The sequence below is a fragment of the Protopterus annectens genome, chromosome 5.part1 (assembly GCF_019279795.1).
Source record: "Protopterus annectens isolate FY-2018-M chromosome 5.part1, PAN1.0, whole genome shotgun sequence".
In the NCBI taxonomy this organism is placed as follows: Eukaryota; Metazoa; Chordata; order Ceratodontiformes; family Protopteridae; genus Protopterus; species Protopterus annectens.
Window position 1 is genome coordinate 34,408,250 of NC_056736.1, and position 26,488 is coordinate 34,434,737.

Consider the following 26,488-nt stretch of genomic DNA (forward strand, 5'->3'; position numbering starts at 1 on the left):
TTAACCATCATATGTACAAGCTACTCTCTCCAGCCTGAACGCATAACTCAGCCCTACTAATCCAGAATCAGTGTTATAAATAGCCCCTACAAAATAGTCTAAATATAGTAATACTTCAACATGATAGCTAATTCCATGAGAAACATTTGTGTTCCTTAATTTACACATGCTAGTTTTTTATAGTAGAGTGTACAGAACATTCCTTCTTATAGGTTCATAGGTTGTACTAGGCTATCAGCCCTAGGGCCTATACAAGCCTAGCCATAACAATTCCCTGGCTATTTCTTTCCACACTATTTACTTCCCTGGACCCCTGTCTAGCAGGGCAACTGACATGATCCCCGGGGTGAATTTCCTTTCTCCCATCCAATCATCAAGGTTCCTTTTGAAGAGGGCCAAAGAGGCACTCTGCTTGACATGTATGGGCAGTCTATTCCAGTGGCTGGGGAGTCTCTGAGTCAGGAACCTATCCCTCAAGCATGTTTTGTTTATTGTAATGACAAGGTTTAGATCCCGGAAGCGTGTGGCTCTGAGGGATTGGGATTTCTTTAAGTGTAGCATGTCCAACAGCTCTGGGTTTGACATGGCCTTGTATGTTAAGCAGAGATCGCCTCTGAGTAGACGATATGCGACAGAGTATAGCTGGAGTTTAAGGTGGTCAGCGTAGGGCATCTGCTTTAGGCCTGTGATTCTTTTAGTGAGGTATTTCTGCGGCCTTTCCAGTTCTTGCAGATGTCTTGAGAGGTACATACCAAATGTGGCATTGTATTCTATAATGGGTCTAATGAGGGATGAGTACAGTGGGACAATGACCTCCTTTTTTCTGGATGAAAAGCCCTTAGTGAAGAGGTGTGCCACATAGAAGGATTTCCTGACTGTTGTGGCAATGTGGTTATCGAAGGTGAGACCACTGTCCACCTGTGTCCCTAAGTCTCTTATCACACTTTCGGTGTTTAGTGTACTGCCACCTATGTGGTAATTCGCAGGTACATGTTTTTTACAGAGGGGATAACTATACATTTCTTGGCATTGAGCTTGAGCCCATGGCTCTGGCACCAAGCATCTGTTTCTGTAAGGCCCTTTTGTAGAGTATCCACATCATTTGGGGATTCAATAATGGCTCCCAGTTTGCAGTCATCTGTGAAATTTGTTAGCCAGAGTCCCTTAGTGTTGGCCTGTACTTCAGAGAAGTAGATGCCAAACAAGAGCGGTCCCAGGACTGAACCCGGAGGTACTCCACTTGTCACTTGTCTGGAGCTGGATTTGGAGTTGGCTACTTTTATAGTGTGGGTTCTGTCAGTAAGCCAGTTAGCAACCCATTGGGTGACGTAGGGATTAATGCCCAGCCTAGTAAGTTTATCTATGATTCCAGAGTGGGTGATGGTGTCAAAGGCCTTGGCAAGGTCTAGAAAGGCTGTGTGTTGTTTACTTTATACCTCATCTTCCAGATTTCATCCCATCACTGACACAAATTTCTCACCTCTGAATTCCTCTATATCTCTGTGTTGAACCCACAGATGTGGACATCATGACTGAACATCTGCAGATTAGCTAGCAATCATGAAGGCCTCAGGGTCATGTAGACATATAAAAACAAGACACAGAACAAAACATCCAACTCTGAAATGAAGCACATCTGATTCCAGTAGCCACTATCCTTACCCACATTTGACTTGCTGGACTGCTGGGTCTAGTGCTCTCCTTGCTGAAACTGGCGTGCTTCTTCTGAACCACTGAGTGATTAAGCTAACTTCACATTGCTGTGTCTCCTGCCTGTCGATAACATCTCTCTCCTAAGCTAGCCTTTGCCTTATTACTCTCATACTCTGCCTCTCTTCTTTTGACTCTGTTCTTCTAGGCTGCTTCACAAGACCTTCACTTACTCATTCTCCTTCTACAGGAAGCAGCCCATCCATGTATCCTGTTTTATTTTCCCAGCTGCTGTGGCCTTCATCATCATATTGCTAGTACCCACTAACCTGCACTCTAGGCTTTCAGAAATCTCTTTTACATGAGCCTCTAGTTTGCCCAATTCACTGTGAGCAGCATTCTTTTTAGTAGGAGCAACAAAAGGCCACCCACATCTACTACCCACCAGCATATTTATAGGATCTTTACTTGCAGACCTAATACATGCCGTCATGTACTGCTCCATTTCTTGACATCCAAGTAGAACCTCACTATTTCATCCATACCTTTAACTAATCCCATCTTGCATATTACTTGCAGGGTAGCCAGACAGAGCAGTTTAACCAGTGTCCCAACCTTTTTCATGTACCATATACCGACTGTAAACTACTGTTTTGAGCAGCAGTATTCCTCGGTTATTCTCACCTTATATATAGCCATTCTTAGGCACCTCTGCCAATTGCCTACATAACTGACCAGTTCTTCATCTGAAACATTTGCATTTGTAGGCATCCTATTTACTCTGTTAATTCTATGTGCCTAATCAAGCTGTGGTTCTAGCTCAGTAACCTTCTTCATTAGCTCCTTCACCAGCTTTGTATAAATTTAACTGTATTCTGATCTATTTCTACCTCATTCATGATAATAATCTGTAGTTTCTCATTGCAAGATATTCATCATGTCATTGTTTTATTTATCAATTTCTTCTGCTGGCCTGCTAAGGCTCCCAGCTCTACCTTCTACTTTATTACTAGGGTTTACAGATCCTTTATTTTTATAGTGAGTTGCCATCTGTATTATTAAGATGTTCTCCTTTCTCTTGTTCCAAATTTTGCAGCTTCTTGCCTAATGGCACAGTGTCCTTTTTCATGGCAGCCAGCTTGCCAATAATTATCTCAAGTTTCTCCTCCATGTCTACTCTGTTCCAACTAAAAATCAACAATAGGTGCACTGAACACTGAAAGACAAAGACCCCAAAAATTGCACTTCCTAGGGATTTACTTCAAACGAATGGCAACAAATGGCACATTGCTCAAGATGGTGACCCCACTGGAGCTGCACAAGATGTCTCCCCACAACACAGGCAGGCACACATGTGTATATAAACACATACACACACACACACACACACACACACACACACACACACACACACACACACACACACACACACACACACACACACACACACACACACACACACACACACACACACACACACACACACGCAGTCTTCATTTACTACCACATCTCTAAGCAATCACTTAATCAGACATCATTTACTGTTCACTCATGAAAAATACTACTTCTTAGTGGGCTTAACCTATTAAAAATACAATTATAAACTGATATAAAATGCATAATGGAAGGATTACAGCTCAATAAAAGTGTTTTGCAATTTAAAATGATTAGGCCCTTAAACATAATGCTACCTAATTAACCTGACTATATCTTACCTTATGTTCAGTCATTGTGCTGCACTCAGCAGGCAGATTATGAATGCTAAGAGGGGATGGGGAATATCCTTCACAAGGGAGATGGAAGGGTATTGCACCTCTATTTGAACAGAGTTAGTGCATGCAGATATATTTGTGGCTTATGTTAGTATAAATCATTTGCCTTTATATTTTGGCTGCATGCAAGTGCATGCTTTTATGAGTAGCAAGATTCTTTCATTAGCGAAAAATAAAAAAAGAAGAAAAAACAGTTCTGAACATCCTTATCCACAAACATGCCATATAGCTGATTACAGTACAGAGTCTGCAACGATCATAATGGGCCAGATAGCTTCAACTGCAAAAGGCTTCCTCAAGGTGTAAGGCTTTTCTATAATGGAGACTTACACTGGGATTAGATTCCAAAACACTTGTCCTCAGTGTAAGGGGCTTAAACTTAATGTATACACTGACGGAAGTCACTTACACTAAAGATAAGACTTTTGGAATCTCTTCCATGTATGTATGTATGTATGCACATTTGTATGTATGTATGTATGTATGTATGTATGTATGCATTTATTTATATTTTCATTGCTCATTTGCTCTGACATATTGTTAGTTCCCCAATGAAAGAATAATTTAATGGACTTTTAGGCACATGACACTCTTTTATCTCAGCTTACTGTTGTTTTATTTTGTTTGCCACATTTTTTTCTAAAAAAATATTTCTTTGTGGAATATTTTTGTTTTTCTCTGTACAAATAACTTTGGGCCAAATTTCTAAAAATATTCTTTAACTGTGTAAGTCAAGTCCATAAAACTATCAAAGCATGTAGCCCTATGTAATTCCTAGTCCCCTATATGTCACAACTGCTCTGATGGCCTATGCAAGGTGTGAAGAACATATGCAAATGACAGCCCACAGCATGTCTCTTGATTTAAAATTGTGTAAAACACAGAATATGCTCTGAATTTTGTTCAGACAAAAAGTGAATGGACGTGTGACTAACCAAACCTAAAACATGATTTCTTGTACTGACAAATGCCTTGCACAGATTTTGTACTCATAACCCCTTGTCTAAACAACAATACTGGATGAAATGTATGAAAGAGAGCCTATAATGTGTATAAAGTGCACATTAAAAACAAGAACTCTGTCATCAGGTGCAGGGGACATTGCATTCAATATGACAATTACACTCTAGTGTACCTCATTAATCTTGACACCATGCAGCTCCAACCAGCAGGAATTACACTGTGCAAGGTCCCTCATTATAATATACAAATACACCTTACTCAATGGTAATGGTGGAAAACGCTGAGACTTTTACCACTTGTTTCTGACATGATTCCAGAGCAGGGAGAATGCCATACAGAGAGTTATGCTATTGGACTTAACACAATTGATATGATTTGTACTATAATATCAATTCAAGGTGCTGCAGTGGAAACTGTAGTCCTGGATTCAATCCATGGGAGTACTTCTTAACTTCACTCAGATATTCACTATGTTTCAGTTCAGATATTCCCTGTACTACCTGCAAGAGCAGAAAACTTATCTCTGCATTTGAAACTTTTACCAGGAGCAGTCCTGCCAAGTTACCTCAGTCATTACATGGCTTGTGCCATTATCAATGATTACCTTTACAAGCCATTTGCATCAGCACTGCCTATAGATACATATATGTAGTCTATGTCCATAGCTGGTGACTTGCACATCCCCCATCCCATGATTGGCCCAATAAAGCATATCTGTCTCTGAATCCTAGTACATATTGACCATATGATGGAACTACAATTCAAGACTCATTCATGGATCTGCACACAATGTATATGAATGTGATGGTTTCTGAATAGGACATCATTTAAAATATTCACAATTGCTCATGACTATAATAGCTGACACTTTTGGAGTATATTGCCTTCTTCTTATCTTACAAGTCCAGCAATGTCCACTGCTTTCGAGAAAGTAAATTTGTTTTAGAATCCTTTTCCTCAATTTACTTTTGAAGTCATATAGGAAAACATTATAGTTCACAATTTGGTATAAACATGTTTTTCTTATACTCATGTAAATATAATAAAACAATTAAAAGAAAAGAAAATGTTTATGATTATAACACGAGCACAGGAGTCTGAGATCAAATTAAAATGAAAAGTATCTACAAGATTGCGCAGGAAGACAGCATATTTGAGAATTTGGCAGTTTCCTGACATTACCTGCAGTAACCGCGAATGAAATGGTCTGCTACATATTTATACTGATGGATTACAACTGAGGACATATGACATGGAATGAAATAAACGTGTACATTAAGTAGGTCATTATTTCATAACAGCAGAAACTGTAGTGTTATAATTTATATCAAACACTCATGATATGTTGTTCTAATAAAAAGGGAGAGTGACCATTTATTTTACTCATGGTATTTTCTAAAACATCTGAAGAAAACCAATATACAAAAAAGGTATGTCTGATCACTTGTTCTAACAAACATGTTAGCGTGTTAAACCCTTTACTTGTTGTAACATCATATGGAATTCTAACCTTAACTCTCTACATATTATTCAGTCCAGTTAAGGCAATGAAAACAAAAATCCCAACCAAATTTGTACGCCATTCATTTTCATTTCCAAAACGGTATGCTGTTCATAGGAAAACATTTTAATTGTGTTAGCTGCACAGAAGTAGCACACTTTAATTAGTTAAGTGATGAGATCAGAACTGCTCCACAGTAAAGGAGATTAATAATTATAACTCAGATTTGCTTGGCTTGCTATTTAGTCATTTGCAGACATTGTGTCCTTGACTTTTGAATCAATCAACAGAACATAAAGCTTTCATCCACTATTTCATATAATTATTAAGCAGTCTACTCTGAAATATTGTTAATTTGCTTAAAAAAATAAACCAGAAAACAGAGCTGCATGACTTCAGCCAACACCGTTATTAGCCCAGTGGATCGCACACAAAAATGTGAATCTCTACTTTCACTTCAATGCAATGTAATGCACAAGTATCTGTAAAAAATGCCTGAAAATTAAAAAAAAAATGTTATAGTAACACCTGTCCACTACTGCTCAAGGTTTCTCTTAAACAGTTTCAAATGCCACCAACAATTTTCCATACCCTCTAAAATGGCTCAAAGAAGGTAGTTTGATACCATGTAAATATTTTATACCTTGTATCTCACAGATAGTATTTTACTGAGCTTCTATGTGCTTCCATATAAAATGAATTCATGTTTCTGAATTTTGTAATCCAACATTTTTTTATCTACTTCAGAAAAGACTATTTCACTTTTTGTTGAAAGTATGACATACAAATGGATTATGTTTTTTCCATGTAAGATTATATAACCTTAAAAAGATGGTTGATTGCTTGATTTAAGGTACTAAGAGCAGGGCTGACATGAATTATTATTTTTTTTATTTGGATACAAGAGAACTGTGCACTACATGCAATCTTATGAGGACAACAGCATAAAAAGAAGAATAAATTGTCACATGAAATGAAAGACATGCATCATAAAAGTCAAAATGCAAAAGTATAAAATGTCACATGCACCCCACCGGTGGTATGCATGCTTTTCTGGGTTTAATTTTCCAAGATTTTTAAGTTTCTAATACCATGATAGGAATCAAACCTATTCCTAAGTCAGGGTACAATTAGAGTTCATGAAATTAGCATTGTTTCAGTCTTTAATGTTAATCAAGAGTGTTCTTCTCAGTACATGCAATCTGCTCAGGATTGCCTGCTTCTGTAATTTATGTAGGGTTACACGTATTGGTAGCATATCTAAGCACAACTATAGATTCTTCTTTATTAGATGCATTGCTAACTACTACTTTTGGGGCTGTCTGAGCATCTTTCTTTGACATTGAACTCATTCCTGCCCTCAAATCTTGATATTTTATGACTTTATGTCTCTCTCTACGTGAGACACAGTAATCACTAAGTGTAGCAATTTTAGTGATCAGTGCTACAATTGCCTTTTTTCATGGACCACTATGTATAGTTTTCTAGCATCTTATTTTGAACTGTTGATAATGGGTGATCCCATGTGATATATACTTCATCATTCTCTGTAATAATTTGTAGTTCATGTTTCCAGTGTTTTTCATCTACTTCTATATCCCCAATACAACAGTCTTGTTGTCCAGTATATAGGCTCTTTGCCATGAGTGTATCACACCCAGCAACAAGATGTGCGACTTTTCCCAGTTCCTTTTTTTTTTTTTTTTTATAGAACCTACATTTATCTGTTCCTCTTACCTTTCTAATGGATTTTATAAACCATCCTTGGCTACTATTATTAACCTTTCATTTTTGGTTTCAGTCTCCCTCTCCTTAACCATTCCATTGCCAAATTTCTGTCAACATAGGGTTGTTCCAGGAGATCTCTTTATTTGCCACTATATTTATGGATGTTTCATATTTTTCTTATCATCTGATCCATTTCCTTTTATTCTTTTGTTTTTTAGTGCATTTAGTTACTGTCCAATTGTTTTGTACTAATGGTTTGATTTCCACTTCTGCTTGACATTGAAATGCTTCTGCTAAACTAAGCAAAGATGTCATCTTAAACTTGCATTCCTCATGTTTTAAAACTTTTGCTATGTCTGCATCTAAAAAGGTCAGCAGATATGTATGCAGGCCCACAAATTGCAGAATAGTACATGTAATTAATTTTGAGGAGGCCTATACCTCCTTCAGAGCAAAGAGTATATAATATTGGTATACACATTTTTTTATAGATCATTTGTAGGCATGAAGCATTTTTCTTTTTTACATATCCAGTCGATCTAATAATTTTTGGGGCCAGTCAATTACCCTAAAACCATAAGTTAAATTAGGAAGATCAAATTCATTTATAGTTTGGGTTTTATTCTTAGATATCAAGGCAGTTTTCAGGTCACCATGGTGAAATGTTATCTGGTTGTTAGCCTCTGCCATTTTAATACAGGGATAAAGCCCAAGTAACCTGAGTTTGATTAGTGGCTCTGGTACTTGCTGGTATAGCAGGGAGAGTAGATATACTTATCCAGGGGGGAGGGTACATGCAGTGAGACATACTATCTAATTTGATTCCATTTGGAGGCCTAGGATGCACAGAACCATGTTGCCTATGTGGGGGCAGGGGTCTTGGGTGAATTGCAACAGCAGTATGAATGACAAGCAACAGTAGCCCTTGAATGCCAACTCCTGGAATGGAGCGATCATTTATATGAGAGGCTAAAGTGAAAAAGACTCCCCAGTAGTACTACGATGCTGAACTTGATAACCTCAGTCTCCTCACTAGCCTTGAACATGGGTCAGAACAAATATGGGAAACAACAACTCAGGTATGGTAGACCTAGTTCATGAGGAGAAGCCTTTATGTCAGCAATGGTTGCAACTGAGAAGTTCCAAAGTGTGCAAAAAAGTGGCATGGCTAATACAATCTTTTTCTGTTTTGAAATTGTTAATTTTCCACTTATTCATGGTCTAATATACTCTTATGAAGTGGTTGTTATGCAGTCACTTTGTAACAATTCAATACCCTGGTTAACAAACTTAAAAAAATAAATAAATGCAATTTTATCTCTCTCTCTCTCTCTCTCTCTCTCTCTCTCTCTCTCTCTCTATATATATATATATATATATATATGGATTCACTTCAGAATCTCGAAATTCTAAAACATCGAATTTCATATAGTCGAGACCATATGACTAATGTTTCGGAATATTGAAATTCCTCAACAAATTAAAAGAAAAACAATTTAAATGTTTCTGCAGCAGGGCAAGCCCCCTGCACCGCCCACGCCCCCGTTACTTAAATATTCCAACTCCGAGATCGCACTACAGCAAGGAAAATGAAAATCTCCAATTCCGCGCTGTATGCAGATCTTTGTTCACAATGTTGGGATTCTGAAAGCTCGATCATATGGTCTCGGCCATATGAAATTTGATCTTTCAGATATATATATATATATATATATATATATATATATTCTGGAATGACCATTCGGTAAACCCCATTCCGGAAGTAACCACTTATACCACAACTAACAAAAATGAAACCATACAGTCACCAAGCCCTACAACTAAATACACCAACTCCAAGATCACACTACAACTGGGAAAATGGCAAAGTCCACTTTGTTGGTCAACAGGTTACTTACAGTGGGAATGGATAGCCAATCTGGCCATTCTCTGAAGTGAGGTTTCACTGCTTTTGTCTCGATTATTTGGTCTTTGATATTGTGGGCTTTCAATGTTTTCAGGTAGACACACACACACACACACACACACACACATATATATATATATATATATATATATATATATATATATATATATATATATATATATATATATATATATGCAGTGTTTCTGTCGCCTTACTGTAGTTCATCTCCTCATTCTTTTTATGAATACTGATTAATTGTTACTTAAGTGGAAACCATAACGACCATCTATTGCTGTTTTACTCTAGATCAGCACCAACATCTGTTATTAGAAAACACTGCAGTTTCCTAATTATAAGGTTACCATCATCAGAAAACAGTTCTGCAGATACCTTTTGGTGAATCTTCAGCTCAATAACCCCTTCATGCTAAATCTAGAAAAAAAAGTCAGTACCACTTCATCCTAAATATAATAGTAAATTCATGAATAAGTGTACCAGGTGGAATTGCTATATTAATAAACTGTAAAAAAGAAAGAAAATTATGAAAAATTGTAAGAATTTCCATTCCTGTTATGGCAATCCACACATAAATATGCCAGCAAAGACCTTAGAAGCACTATTTAAAAATATAAAGCAGAGTACAAGCTTAAGGTCATAAATACCTACCGTGGATCACTCCAGTGGCTCTACTTGACAGAAGCACTGGAAACTAAGGTCGGGTGGCATGATGCTGGGGTAATCCTATAGGCTAGGCTTGTAAAGGCTCCAGGGCCATTAGCCTAGTACACACCTATGAACCTATGAACCTATGAAACTACATTTTTTTTTCATTTAGTCAGGAAATTAAGAAATAATGTCCATCAATATCCTGAGTTTATCCATAATAATGTCACGCACTCTGATTCCAGGGATATTACTAATATATTAGCAGACATGTTTACTGCTGTCTTTACACCCACCTACTCACACTGTTGCTCTTATTATCCCTCCCCTGCAATTACCTTTAAATAAGTCCTAGAATTCCTGTCAAAGGTAAATTTTCATGGCATGAAACAGCATACCAGGCTGCATTCTCATCAGTACCAGATATGATCTAACTGACGCTCAATTTAAACTGCTCAGTCTTAGCGTATACACAGAATTTGTGCCTGGTGCCTAGAGAAAAGCCACGCAAGGGGACATACAACAAGCTCAAATAATTATAGGCCTATCTGCCTCTTCAGCCTTACAAGCAATGCCATGGAATATATAACTGCAGACTTAATTTATGTGAACATAGGTGACTTGGCTGATTTAGACCCTAATCAGTTTTTGGTGGGGCAGATCCTGTTTCTTCATCACAGCAGGCTCCTTTGAAAAAGTTACAAAGGCTGTGGACAGTGGTTACTCCATGCACTGTCCTTTCCTCGACCTGGCCAAAGCATTTGACACTCTGCACCTCACTGGTATTACTGAAAAAAAAAATAGATAAACCTTATGTAAACTCAGATATTACCGACAAGATTGGAAACTAGCTATCCAACAGATCTGAGTATGTGAAAACGTTTTAATTAGTGGGGTTCCACAGATGGGCCTTCTTCTCTTTAGCGTTTATTTTTGGAGATACCCAAGCTAATGGCTGATCATGCAAGCTGACCACTGGTATCAGCTCATCCATTAATACTAAACAAATCCATCAAGGGCTACAATATGGACATTACTGATTGCCAAATGGTAGTAGGTATCAGCAAAAGGAAAACATGGTTCAAACACAAATGTTATGAATGGTAGCCCTCTTGAGACAGATGTGGTCATGAGAGAATGGGGTGCATATATCAAGAACTCTCTCTCCTTTGATCATTATGTTTCCATCACAGTCAGAAATCCTTCTATCTGGTCAGGTTAATTTCCATGGGGAATATATTTAGCAGAATATATTCAATATCCAACAAAGTCATCATGCCACTCTAATTTTCCATTACCCAACTCATCATCATAGTCAATGCTCCTTTTGGTATGTATGCAACCTAGCATATTACTCAGATGAAGAGACCACAAAGATTCTTAACCAAGAGAATTAAAGGCTTTAAATTCTTCAACTTTGTAGTTAGATTAGCACTGCTTTTGTTTTACTTACTAGCCTTATGGTTTCTCCATAGTGGCCTTTGTCTTGCTTTTTGGGCCATGAAAAGCCTAATCATACTTGATCTCCTCTTTCAAAAAAAAAGAAAAAAAATCAGTTGCTCTGCAACCACCCACACCAGGGGCCTAAGTCTATACCAGTAAATAAATTTGATTCACTGGCAGGATACGTTCCTAACTCATTGTATTCTTAGTTTATGGAATCGGTTACAACTACAGGTCAAATGCAATATAGGCTTGGTTATTTTTAAGGCTTGCCTTGATGATTAGATGGGTGCAAACAAAGGTATGCCAAGTTTATCATGAATGGCCCTATTCAGTTTGGGAGACAATCATTAAGTCGCTGAAAATAGTGTCAACAATCTTTCAGTGTGTCTTCTCTAAAACTACAAATGGCTACTATAGGTATGTCATTGCTCCTGCTTGCCTGTTGTTGTTTCATTTGTTTCATTCTTTCTACGGACTTCTTAAAGCACTTTGAACTGCAACATCTGACTAGTATACTGACTTAACTTTAAGTAAGGCATGATCCATAGCTGAACTGTCCTGTTATGCTTCCACAGTTAATGTAAATTTAAATAGCTAAAGGTAACACAGTAATGTCTAAATGATGTTAGCTCGCCATAACAAGATAAAGATGCAGTTATATGTGACAAAGTAAATATAAAAGTATATTTTCTGCTGTGGAATATATCTGTGTAAAGTATTAATGCAGTTCTGACTGGCTGCACAGATAGAATTTCAGAGTATGGGGCATGCATAATATTTCTGGATGTCCTTTTGTTAATGACCAGCTTTTGGTAGTCTGCACCATATCAGCAACATCATTTCACATACCTAATCACTCCATCAGCCCAAAAACATAAAGTAACTTCCAGTAACCTACTAGCAGTTCAAATTTATATGTTGCCATTATAAACATTTTTAGAATATTATCTTGCTGCCCCCCTTTTTAAAGAAATATCTTTATTAAATTATCACATAAGACATAGGCAATTGTGCATTTATATAAATGAAAATGAACTATATATACAAATTTTCACTTGCAAACATTCTATCTCTTATAATCTAACCAGTCATTGTTAGTCAAAACATTACATAGCTCATTCAGCTCCTGCCTTCTCCTAAACCCCATTCCTCCACCAAAAGACTATTCTGCATGCATTGTTCTCATAATCCACATTTTCTATGTAATTTGCTCCTAACCTTATCTAAAGATTCCACTTCCAGTTGCTTTGTGTCTGTTAGTATATTCACTGCTTATAGTATAGCTGGTTTATACTTTAATTTCCATTTTCTAGTAATTGCTTGTTTGGTAGCCAACAGAATTAAAGTCAGTAAAGCATTAGTATGTCTGATTCTGTATTACAGCTCAAAAAATAATTTCCTTAGTGTCGCTCATCCAGTCAGGAGAAAACAGACAAGCATCCATGGGTTCTGTTCAAACAGCTTTATTATGTACAGACACATCAGTATTGAGGCATAATAACTTTAACTTAGATAAATTTATAAACAAACTAGCTATTACACTCATACATGCTCACTCTCTGGCTGCACTCCCAAAATGGCACTGAAGCTACACGTGCTTGCTATTTATATACATGTGCTGTCTTTGAAATGCTTCTTAAAGATACAGCACACACACACACTATTCTACATCCTCCCTCTTTGAGAAATGGTCATGCATTATTGGTGACATCAATTGACATGCAATTGTTACAAATAATTCTTTGTCATGCAATTATACAGAACTAAATACATATAGACAATTATGTCCAGGTTGCTGTGCATTTCACACTAGGTCTCGAAATACAACCAAATTGTGCGACATAGAAATTAGAATTGGGTCTAGCAACTTGGACTGTCTCTGCTGAATGTTTAACTTTGGGGACATCAGGAACATCATCAGGAAAGGAACTAGATTTTAAGACATGTTCTGCAACGGGAACATTGTCTGGATTGCTCTAACATCTAGAGTCTATATCACAGGAACAATGCTGTGATTTCGATTCTGATACAGGAAGAAGATGTCTACAATTTCTTCTGTAATCCACACTCTTAGATTCTACGAAGTAGGATCTTGGCTCAGCACATATACTTGTTACTTGACCAATCCTGTCGAAACCTTTCACCGTTTGTATCTTCACTGTCTCTCCTTCTTTCAATGGATGAAGAAATCTGCTTGATTTGTCAAAGATGGACTTCTGGAAAGAACGCTTTCTGAATAGTTGGGCTCTGATTTTCTGTTGTTCTTTGCTTTAGGCCTCAATAAACTGGAACTGATAGGCAATGTTGTTCTGATTTGCCTAGATAGAAGTCTTGGAGCAGGCGAGCCAGGTATATCATCACTGGGTATGCTTTTAAGATTGAGTAAATTCAAAAGAACATCGGTATTATCATGCTTTGACTTCTCTAGTAATTGCTTTGCACTCTGTATTGCACGTTCAGCTAGTCCATTTGACTGTGGATATTCTGGACTACTAGGAACATGTACAAAGTCCCATTCTTTTGCAAATTTCAGAAACAACTGACTAGTAAATTGGGTACCATTGTCAGAAATAACTGTGTGGACTACCTTTGGCTGAGAAATTATGTTTCAACTTAGTAACAACAGCAGTGGATGCTAGATTAGGTAGTAAATGAATCTCAAACCAGTTTGAATAAGAGTCTACCAACACTAAGTAATGCTGAATGCTACACTTGAATAGTTCACTGGCTACTATTGATCTATGTAGTTCAGGAACTGGACTTAGCTGAAGTGGTTCTTTTTATAAATGCAGTTTAGTACTATTGCATACTGAACAAGAAGAAAGTACCTTATCAATATCTTTTGCTCTATAAGGACAAAATATAGTCCTCTTGCCCTTCTTTTGGTATATTCAGAAACTGGGTCACCACAATGCAAAGTCTGGATATATTAACATTGTAAGGAAGCAGAAACAACAATCTTAGGACCTTTGAAAATAATGCCATCTTCCATCAACATCTCAACTCTATAAGGAAAATATATTTGCATGTCAGGTGTTACACTAGATTGCTTTGACGGCCATCCAGCATTAATGTAGTGGTTGAGCTTTTGCAAAATTGGATCAGTCTTTGTATGATCTCTCAGCTCAAGTCTCGTGGTAGAAAAATTATGCATTTCCATGACATCAAAGTCAAAATTTTCTGCATGAAGCTGTTTTGTTGTATTTCTTGCCAATATGGATAAGGCATCAGCCAGATAAAGAAGTTTGCCTTTTGTACAGACTGTTTTAAAGTTGTACTTTTGCAATTTGAGCATCATTTTTTGTAATCTTGCTGCAGCTGAATGCATAGGCTTCTTTAAAATAGTAACTGGAGGTTGGTGATCAGTCTCAATCTGCATAGCTTGACCATAAATATAATCATGAAACTTTGAACATGCAAATTCTATTGGAAAAAAGTTCATTCTCAATTTGAGCAGTTTGAGTAAGAGCTCTAGATGCATAGGTTAATGGTCTGCCATCTTGAAGAATAACTGCGCCAAGACCAAATGTTGAAGCATCACAGGAAGCAGATACCGGTTTATTGACATCATAGCATCTTAATGTTGGTGGTGTGGTAATTTTCTGCTTAAGGTCTTCAAATGTTCTCTGGTACTTTTACAACCAAGACCATGTAACATTTGTGCATGTTAGCTCTCTCAAAAGCACTATCAACTCACTGAAGTCTGGTATTAATTTGCCTAAATAGTTGACCATACCAAAAAAACGATGTAGAGCTTAAATATTATCTGGTGCTGGCATCTCAAGAATGGCTGCTTGCTTGGATGGGTCTGGTTGCAAGCCAATACTAGTAAATAAATGACCTACATGTGTAACTTCTGGTAGTCTGATTTTGCACTTTAAAGGACTGAGCTTCAAGTTCACTACATGTGCTCTATCTAGAACCCTCTTAAGGTTTCTGTCATGCTCTTCTTCACCATTGCCTCAAACCAGTAAATCATCTACTACTATGGCACAAGGATATCCTGAAAAAATTGCTCCATTGCACACTGAAAGACTTCACTTGCAGAATTTATTCCAAATGGCATCCTGATGAATCTATATATTTCAAATGGAGTACAGAAAGTAGTCAGTAGTGAATATTTGCAATCAAACATCACTTTCCAAAATGAATTGTTTGCATCCAAGACAGAAAAATCAGTGGCATTTGGCTTCAAGGCTTCAACTTCCTCAACTGTATGCATAGGATGATGTGGTCTCTTTAATGCTTTGTTCAAATCTCTTGAGTCAATGCATATTCTGATTTCATCTGAGCCTTTTTTGTGGCTGCTACTATGGACAACACCCACTCAGTTGGTTCTGTAACTGGACAAGTTACACCTTGCTGCACCATTTTATCCAACTAAGCATTGACTTTATCCTGCATAGCTATTGGAACTTTTCTTGCAGGTCTGACACTGGACTTACCTTTGGGTCTAACTTCATGGAATATTCAACTGGAATTATGCCTAACATGTCATCGAAACCATCAGCATACTCTGAGAAAATAGGTTTAGTAAAATTGGAACTAAGACATGTGGTTATATGATGAATTTCTTTGGTAAAGGAAAGCAGATTCATTCTCAAACTGTCTATGAGATCCATCAATGACTGCACAGGTCTTTGGACTACATAGAATAGTAAGCTGTAGCAGTTCTTAGCCAAATAACATGAAAGCACTACTGAGCCTTTGGTCTGAATTTCTTCACCTCCATAGGCAACAAGTTTCGCACAACTGGCCACATTAAGTTGCTCACCAGCCCTCACCTTAGCAAAAGTGTATGCTGACATAACATTACACTTTGAAGCAGTGTCTGCTTTGAGCTCAGTAGATTTACCGTTGATCTGGACAGTACAAAACACGTTGTTCTTTTTATTATTTTTTATTGTTTGTTTACCGGGATGGTCTGACTGGACATGGGTCCTTTTTCAGCGAAGGCCTGGGGAGTAAAACTCCACATAAACAATTACATAGACAGTAATCAATGTTTAACATAGACAGTAGAAAGTAAACAATGTTTACAGAATAACAGTATAACATAACATTATAATCTTGACTTGACATTCATTCCTTGGGATATTTAGTAAATTACACAGTAATCACCTGGTTTGCCAACAAATTTACTGCATCAGCCTTTTCACAAATTACTGACACACCATCTATGTAGAAAGTAGAGTTGCAGCTCTATATATGATCAACTTGCTTTTTTGAGTGACCCTTCTTTATAATTGTGTGAGGTTCACTTGATTTGCAAAACTTTTGAAAATGGTTCTATTTTTCACACTTGTGGCATTGCTAAATAAATGCTAAGAACGTATCTCTTTTAGACTCATGACTGGCACCATAATTGTAACAGTCAGCAGCAAAGCTTGATTTGGGTTTTGCTGACTCACCCTTGTACTGCACTGAGCATCTCCTTTTCTCTGAACTAGTCGTAGAACTTGTTGGAAAACTACAGGCTTTACCTGCCACACTTGCAGGAGTTACAGCTACCATGTGCTTAGGCCTATTTTTGCTTTATTTATGCTTAATTTGCACTTTTTGCCCTTTTATTATATTCATTTTGCTCATTTAATCTTTCTTTCACACCCATTATACTTTTCTTGTGCTTGTTCTACTCTAAACATGCCCATTTTACTTTAAACATGCTTGTTTTGCAATTCTGATGTAATTCCAAACCTCTTATTTAATTAATTAACTTTTTGTGTCTTTTGTTTGTTTAATAATGTGGTTTGTGCTCTTGTAAAGCTCCATTTTATCTTTTTTAATAAATAAATCATTTGTGCAAGTTTTCATTACCTCTGGTTCATTTCTGCCCCATTTTTCTACTTGGTTGATTTAGTATACTTTCCCTGTTAACTCTGCATCTCATAGCTCTGCAAAGCAGTCTCTGGAATCCCGGTTCTGACACCACGTCGCTCATCCAGTCTGGATAAAACAGGCAAGCATTTGTGGGTTCTGCTCAAGCAGCTTAATATGTACAAACACATCAGCATTGAGGCTTAATAACTTTAACTTAGATATGCTTGTAAACAAACTAGATATCACACTCATACATGCTCACTTTCTGGCTGTGCACCTAAAATTGCACTGAAGCTAGCATGTGCTTGCTATTTATATGCATGTGCTGTCCTTGATATGCTTCTTAAAGGTACAAAACACATACGCTATTCTACACTTAGTTACATCAATTTCCTCAGGGAATTTTTAAAGTCTGCCAACTGATTACACTCCCAAAAAATATGTTCCTAATTATCCATTTTTTTCTCTTTCACACCAGCAACATTTGCAATCTACCTGAGGAAAAACATTTTGGAGTCTGCTTGAGGTATACATATACCTAGGCAAAGCCTTCCAAACAAAGATCCAAAATCTTCTAGTGTTTGTTGCATATTTGGAATCCATACATATATTCCCCCGTTGTTTTGTCAATTGCTTATCCAATTTCTCTTTTCAATGCTTTCTAACCTCCTCTGATTGATTCCTGTAATTATCATGCAATATCTTATATGTCCTTTTTAACATAAGCTTCTAGTTTAGATTCTAGTGAAAACTGTATCAGTGCTGGTCTTTCAGTTAGGATCCTCCTATTTGTTTCTGTTTGCCTATACTCTGATATCAATCATCAGTAGAGAAAGCGATCTCTAGTTTGCAGAATAAATGAATTATTTGCCTCTTCCCATTCTATTAACGTTCCCCACTCTAATTACTTGCTCCCAATACCTTAGTTCTTTTTCCAGTTTTCTCCAGTAAATTCTAGCCCCCTCTTGACTATTCTGTGTACCCCTAATTGCAGTCATCCCTATCATCAGAATCTCTTTTCTTCATCCTTGTATTAGTTAGTTCTTAGAATACTTTCTCTTACTTTATGTATATAATATTCTGTATGGTTATTATTCTCCTTGAGGATCTGCATCCAAAATCCCAGTTTTTCCTTATTTCGTGAGATTTGCCCCTGTTTCATCGTCATCCATTTCCTCTTTGAATCATAGCTTTCTGCTTGTGCTATGTATAGGAGCCTTAACTTTGTAGCTCTGAGATAGCCCTTCAAATCAGGTAATTCCAAACCACCTTGTTTTATTGGAAGGGTCAGTTTATTCCAATTGACTCTTGTCTTCTTCCCCTCCTAGATATAATTCTTCAACTCTTTATTAATTGCTATCCACTTCTACCCCTGGTTGACAAAAAATATGTTTGACCTGTGTATAAAATTAAAGGGACTAGAAGCATTTTCACTGCTTGAATCTTGCTATCCATATCCATAAAACAGAGTTTCCCATTTCTTAGTTTTTTGTATTATCTTTTTTTAGTCTCTTCTCACACATTCTTAGCTGCCATGACATAATCCTTTTTAATCCATACCCCTAAGTACTTCATTTTAGCATGTCCCCCTAAATATAGGTATAGATGTACCATTTCATGTGAGTGTACATAGTTTGTAGCTATTGCTTTTGGTTTAGTTTCAGTATTTTTTTATCTCCAACATCTTTAAACTGTCTCAGAATGCTCCACTACACAGACATGTCCCTTTCTGGTTTTATCAGGTATAAAATAATATAATCTGCAAATAAAACACTTTTCCTGATTACTACACCAGTGATATCCTTGAATTTCTGAGTCCCTTATTTTCTTTAGCAATGCCTCTAAATATCAAACAAATAACAAAGGGGAAAGAGGATATTCCTGCCTGGCTCCTCTGCTCAATCAGAACTAATCAGATAGGACCCCCCACCCCCAATCCCTTATTTATCCTCCTAATCAACCTGATAATTTTGTCAGGGAATGCAAATGCTTCCATTGCCCTGCTCATAATCTTGCTGCCCCCATAATCTGAAACTGATTAAATACTTATGTGATGCTTCCATCTTTGCATGCTGGGTGTTGTTATACAGGTTTCTACATTAAAAATATCCATACTTTTTTTAGCTGCTGTTAATGCACACTACTATTTACTCTTACCCTAACAATACCTTTGCATTGTTGCACTTTGTAGACTGCCTGCAGCATATAATCTGATTTAAGTATATTTTGCCTTCTTCTGTTGCTTCTGACAGGTGAACTTCTTCCCTTCTTGGCTTGTGTTTATTTAGGGGTTTCATCAAAGTTGTTGTTGGGGTAGGGCAAAAGGGAGTGTCTGCCCTAGGTGCAAGCTGTTGGATGGCATAATCAGCAGTTTAGAAGAAGTACTGCTTGGTTCCTCCAGGCACTGCAACTGCTGGTAATAATTTAAAAAGTGATGACTAACATCACGATTACTTAAAAGACTTAAAATATTGAACATGATAGATACTGTTGCAAGGAATTAACGTAAGAAGCTAGTATAGATATTTGAACATTTTCAGTACAAGGGATAGAAAAGAGAGACTAGCTCTTTGCTTAGACCTCCAAGAATTGGAAGACTTTTTTATTTGCTTCTAAGCTGTGGTTGGATAGGACACAAGTTGAGGTATTGCCTAGGGTGCCATCTGTCCCAGCTTCATGTACCTCATTTGTTTTACTGATCCTTGTTTCCAATGACTAAGTTGCTTTATTGCAAGCTTATCCTATAGTTCAGTCACCCAACCAGTTAGGTATTTATTTAAAATGTGTATTCAAGTGCTACATTTCTGTAAACTCATACTCAGTGCCTTTTGTCCCTTTCATTTTCCCACAAATTGGAGTACATTTCTAGAAATTGGACTATCTAAGGATTAGTGACGATAAGGGATTTTGTAGAATTCTACATTTTACACTGTATCAAAAGTTCAACAGAGCTGACATGTCTTCTATCTTCATTTGTATTGCTACCTGTTTTTGCCAGTGTTGCTATTTAAAAACTTTTTTTTTTACTTTCATAAAGAGACAGGAAAAAAATAAAGGCATAAAAATAATCATAGAATCAATGTAATGATTTGCAACTGCAGTAATAATTAGTGATATAGACCCAGATCCTAAAAGATCAGTGCATAATTCTGGTATATGCTGTGGTAAGTGGACAGAATCTGCCAAACAATGTAATATGGAAAAGGTGTTAACTGCAGAACTGCAATATGAGCTAGATAAGATACTCTGGGAGTTTGTTCCATATGGAGTAAATAGAAGGCATGCCAATAAGGCGAAAAGAAGTCAGAACCTAACCATATAAAAGAAGAGCATTTCTGATAATGACTATCATGCTTATATAACATAATACACATATACATGGCATAAGATGAAGAATTGTGCATGTTTCTTGCTCATGTGTAGCAGAATCACCCAGTAATGAATATATGAAGCTATTGTTATACAAGAGATTTACAAAACTGCTAAGCAAACATGGTTATTGTATTATAGTGTATATATATATATATATATATATATATATATATATATATATATATACATACATAAATGTGCATATCAGATTATTTGAACAGTCTAGAATAAGCTGAGTAGCTCAGGTTTAAAAAAAAAGGAAAAAATATATATGTCAGCCCATACAACATCACCAGCAAGTCAGTGTGCAGTTATATAAAATTAAAGTGGGGAGTGAAACGTGTGTGTGGCACATATACAATTCACACAACCCAAGTAGCACACCTCTCAACCTCTTAGTGCAAGAAATCTTTGCAAAGCTCTAAATAATGGGGTACAAAGGCCCAAAAATAGGGAATGTGTTTAAAAATTGCTTGTATAAACTTAAAAAGTTCAATAACCAGACAGAAAATACCTCCAAGAAGGGCCAAACCAAAAACACTGTGCACTTAGTAGAAAATAATTCACAACAGGAGACACAAAATATAAAAAGTATGAACATACATCCCATAAATTGTTTTATTATTTAGCACTTTTGTCTTACAGAAAAGACTTCATCAGGATAAAACAATTTAAAAGCCAAGCACATTCATAACAGTTTTCACAATTAATTAAAAAAAAAAAATTACGTTGCTTCTTGATAATACCATTAAAACTCCTAATCAGTTAAAATGACAAATGCAAAAAAAATGAAACACTCAAATGTAGACACCAGAAAATATACAGGTTGATCCCTATGAGATGAATATCCAAAGCAAAGCACCCTAAACAATAACATACATTATTGAATAAAGTAAATACCTCTATTATATCTAAGCCTGTTGATATAAAAAACATTATGTGAGCAGCCCAATATACATATATACAATATACATGTAAAACTGAACATGTTAACTATAAAATATTAATGAATAATACATTTGAGTTCATTATAAAAGTTGAGTAATAGTAATAATAAATTGTAAAAATACTAGAATAATCCCTTATAACATGAAATCTCTCATTTTAAGGGCTGGGGTAAAGAAACTTGGTCATTCAACCCTGGTGCAGTATATGCATTAAGTCACAATTGCTGCTGTAGCTCCCGGTATTCTAGGAGGGTCTCTAATGATCCCCCTCTCAGGCTGATGTCTACTTATTCCATGACCCAAAATAGAAATGTACTTTGTGAACATATAAGAGAATGTGTATCAAGAGTATTAGCTTCTGTTTTTTTTATTGATCTCATATATATGTTCATATACCCTCTTTTTCAAGGCTCTTTCAGCCTTTCCCATGTAATACGAAAAACATATTTGACAGAATGAGAGATAGACCAATGTCCTAGTACTACAGTTCAAATGCCTATATGTCCTAAGGGTATATTCAATACTGGGAGAACTTAAGATGCCACAGTTCGCCATATAGGTATATTGGTGGCACATCCCACACTTGTATGTGGCCTGGTTTCTGTGATTATCAGTAATTCTTGACTTGTGGTTACCGTTTTCAAAAAAGATTGTTATATTGTTGCCTCTATTATAGGTATAAATAAGGGACTGAGAGAACACCGATGGACTACTTGGCATTTTAGAAAATAGATCCCAAGGGAGTTCAAGATGGCCGCTGTTCTGTAGACACTACTATCCTAGATCCGGAAAAAAAACTCTCACTAAAAAGACACTAAGAAGCCTTATTAAGGAAATATAATATGAATCTACCTTTAAATATCCTGCTTTACTGTTCCTTTGGACTTAAAGCTCAAGAGGAGCTAAATGAAGTCAAGATTATCTGGGATTAATTTACAACCTGGTAACCATGAGGCATAAAAAGGCCTTAACTGGATAGCAGAAACATAGATAATCAACAAAATGTCTAATGAAGAATCTAACATAGAAACTACAACATTGAAAACAAAATTCTCAGTGATAGCCACTCCTGAGAAGGATACTATACCTAAGAGGCAGAGAACTACCAAACAGTCAGATTCTCTAAAAACAGAAACTAATAACAAATCGGACCAATCTGCAAACCTAGAGGACATTAAAACTGCACTACAACCAATCCACCAGGTGATACAAGACCTCACTTTATAATTTAAATCTTCCGGGGACTCTTTCAACCAGCTGCTAATTAGAATAGAAAAATTGGAATCAAGAATACTAGATAACGAAATAAAAGTAGACACTGTCCAACAATGTACAGACAGCAATACAAAACTAATCCAAGACATGCAATCCAAACTTATTGACTTGGAAGCCTGCTCAAGAAGAAATAATATAATCTTATACAGTATACCTAAAAGTATCACACATCCCAATCTAATAGCAACTATAAAACAAATCCTAAGTAAGTTAATAGATGATCCTGCAGAAGTAAGGCAAATTACTATAGAGCGGGTGCACTGTGCCTTGCGTGACACACAAACAACAGACAAACCAAGACTAACTTTTGCCAAAATACTAAACTATCAGGGTATAGCCAAAATCCTTCAATTAGCTAAAAAAAAAGAGTCTCAATTACCTGGAATGGTCATTGTATTACTCTGGTGCAGGATCTCTTCCTATAAGACAGGAAAGACAAGTCTTCTCTCCATTTTGCAGATACCTAATAAGCAAAAAAAAAAAAATTCAAATGAAATACCTGAGCGCATTCATTTTTTTTCTATAGGGAGTCAAAATACTCTATTTCTTCCCTTAAAGAGGCAAAATATATTTTTCTTTCTCATTTTAAGGAGATTCATGCATTGGAATCAACTACTAAATGAATTCCAGTAATGCAATCTTATAGGGATACTTACATGTTCTTTCAGAGGGGTAGCTGACAGCTGTGTCTTGTTTAAGATAGCCCTGTTAAATTTCTTTCTCTTATTTATTTTTCTTGAAAACCTGAAAATTGAAAAGGTTTCCCAGGAATCCTAAAAGCGGAATAGATGAAACAGTCGGACAAAAAAGAAGGTAGCCAGTACCTCTTACTTCCTTCCACTGAACCCTCCCCCATCTATTTTAGTTAGTTCTTCCAGCCCCTGAAATGCTCCTTTACAATAACAGATGAACGGAATTCTTCACCCACCTCTCTGCTATCCAGGAAAACAGCATTATCTGGCAATCCAGAAATCAACAGAAACATGAAATGGACTTTCCTGAACCTTCAAATCTATTGCAAATGGAATTACTATACTAATGGCTAGATCACAAAACTGTGAGTACCAGTTCAGACTGTGAAATCTCCTTTTCAGAAACTACATGTGGGTTATTTGGCTAAAGTGCATTTTCTGTATATAATGGATGCTTTTTGGTTGGCTTGGTGTTGCTGGACTGGAGAATTTCTATATCGAGTTCACCAGTGGAACGAAAAAGGCATGACACTGTATTTTAACCATATCAGATTGAATACATGACCTAGCACACTTATAGGTTCATAGGTTCATAGGTTGGTACTAGGCTATCGCCCCTAGGGCCTATACAAGCCTAGCCATAACAATTCCCTGGATATTTCTTCCCACAATATTTACTTCTCTGGACCCCTGTCTAGCAGGGTGATTTACATGACCCCGGGGTGAATTTCCTATCTGCCATCCAATCATCAATGTTCCTTTTGAAGAAGGCCAAGGAGGCGCTCTGCTTGACATGTATGGGCAGTCTATCCCAGAGTATGGGGAGTCTCTGGGTCAGGAACCTATCCCTCCAGCATGTTTTGTTCATTGTGATGACAAGGTTTAGATCCCTGGAGCATGTGGCTCTAAGGGATTGGGATTTCTTTAAGTGGAGCATGTCCAACAGCTCAGGGTTTGACATGGACTTGTATGTTAAGCAGAGATAGCCTCTGAGTAGACGATATGCCACAGAGAATAGCTGGAGTCTTTTTAGATGGTCAGCATATGGCATCTGCTTTAGGCCTGTGATTCTTTTAGTGAGGTATTTCTGTGGCCTTTCCAGCTGTTGCAGATGTCTTGTGAGGTACATACCAAATGGAGCATTATACTCTTATAATGGGTCTAATGAGGGATGAGTACAGTGGGACAATGACCTCCTTTTTTCTGGATGAAAAGCTCCTAGTGATGAGCTGTGCCACATAGAAGGATTTCCAGACTGTTGTGGTGATATAGTTATCGAAAGTGAGACTACTGCCCACCTGTGTCCCTAAGTCTCTCATCACACTTTCGATGTTTAGTGTACTGCCACCAATGTGGTAATTCATGGGTACATGTTTTTTTCCAAAGGTGATAACTATATATTTCTTGGCATTAAGCTTGAGCCCATGGATCTGGCACCAGGCATCTGTTTCTGTAAGGCCCTTTTGTAGAATATCCACATCATTTGGGGATTCAATAATGGCTACCAGTTTGCAGTCATCTGCGAACTTTGTTAGCCAGAGTCCCTTAGTGTTGGCCTGTACTTCAGAGAAGTAGATGCCAAACAAGAGCGGTCCCAGTACTGAACTCTGAGGTACTCCACTTGTCACTTGTCTGGAGCTGGATTTGGAGTCGGCTACTTTTACAGTGTGGGTTCTGTCATTAAGCCAGTTGGCAACCCATCGAGTGAAGTATGGATTTATGTCCAGCTTAGTAAGTTTATCTATGATTCCAGAGTGGGGGATGGTGTTGAAGGCCTTGGTGAGGTCCAGATAGGCTGTGTGGACTGCCTTACCCTCATCCACAGCTCTGGAGACTGATTTGAAGAAGTCAATCAGGTTCAGGAGACATGATCGACCCTTCACAAACCCAAACTGGGTGGGGTCCAGTGTTTGAAGGTTGCCAATGTCTTTGTTTATAAGTTCCATGATAATGCATTCCATGCTCTTGCAGATCAGGCTAGTCAGACTGATGGGATGGTAGTTTCCGGGATCCAAGGTGGATGCTCCCGTGTGGAGTGGGATAACTGTAGCTGTGCGCCACTCAGTGGGCACGAAGCCTGAGGTGAGGCTATGATTAAACATGACACTTAGGTGAGGGCCAGTTCATTTTGTAGTTTATGTAGTACACAGCCTGGGATGTCATCTGGTCCCATGGATGCTGTATTCTTAGCTTAGGAGAGTGTGGCTTCTACCTGTGTGGCCGTGATTACTGGAATTTGGCAATCTTTTGGTATTGAGATGGGCGCTTTAGGGGGTGATAGGGGGGTGACTTTGGCACTAAATCAATATGCCAGGATTCTGCTGAAGCTCAGAGCAGATCTGAGCATTGCCATTTAGATTCTTGACATAACTATCTTTGGAATCTTTGGCAATTTTATTTTCGTAACTAGCTTTTGAGTTTCTTACTGAGGCTGGTGAGGGAGTTTTTTTGCATCCTGGGATTTTCCTCTTTTCTGCAACAGTTTCTTCCTTCTGTTGTATAGTTTGTTTATAGCAGGGGACCACCAGATTGGCTTCCATTTTTTGGAGGAGAGCATTTTGGTTCTATTTGGGATGGCACGATTCATGCACGAGTGGATGTGCTTCATACAGTGCCTTAGTGTAGGATTCTGCAGTAGAACTTTCAGATCCCATCTGCATGGCTGTCATGAAGTTTTTCACTTCTGACTTCAGTAGCATGAAGTTGGCTTTGGAGAAGTTTTTTAAGGAGGTTTTCCTACTGGGTGGTGGGAG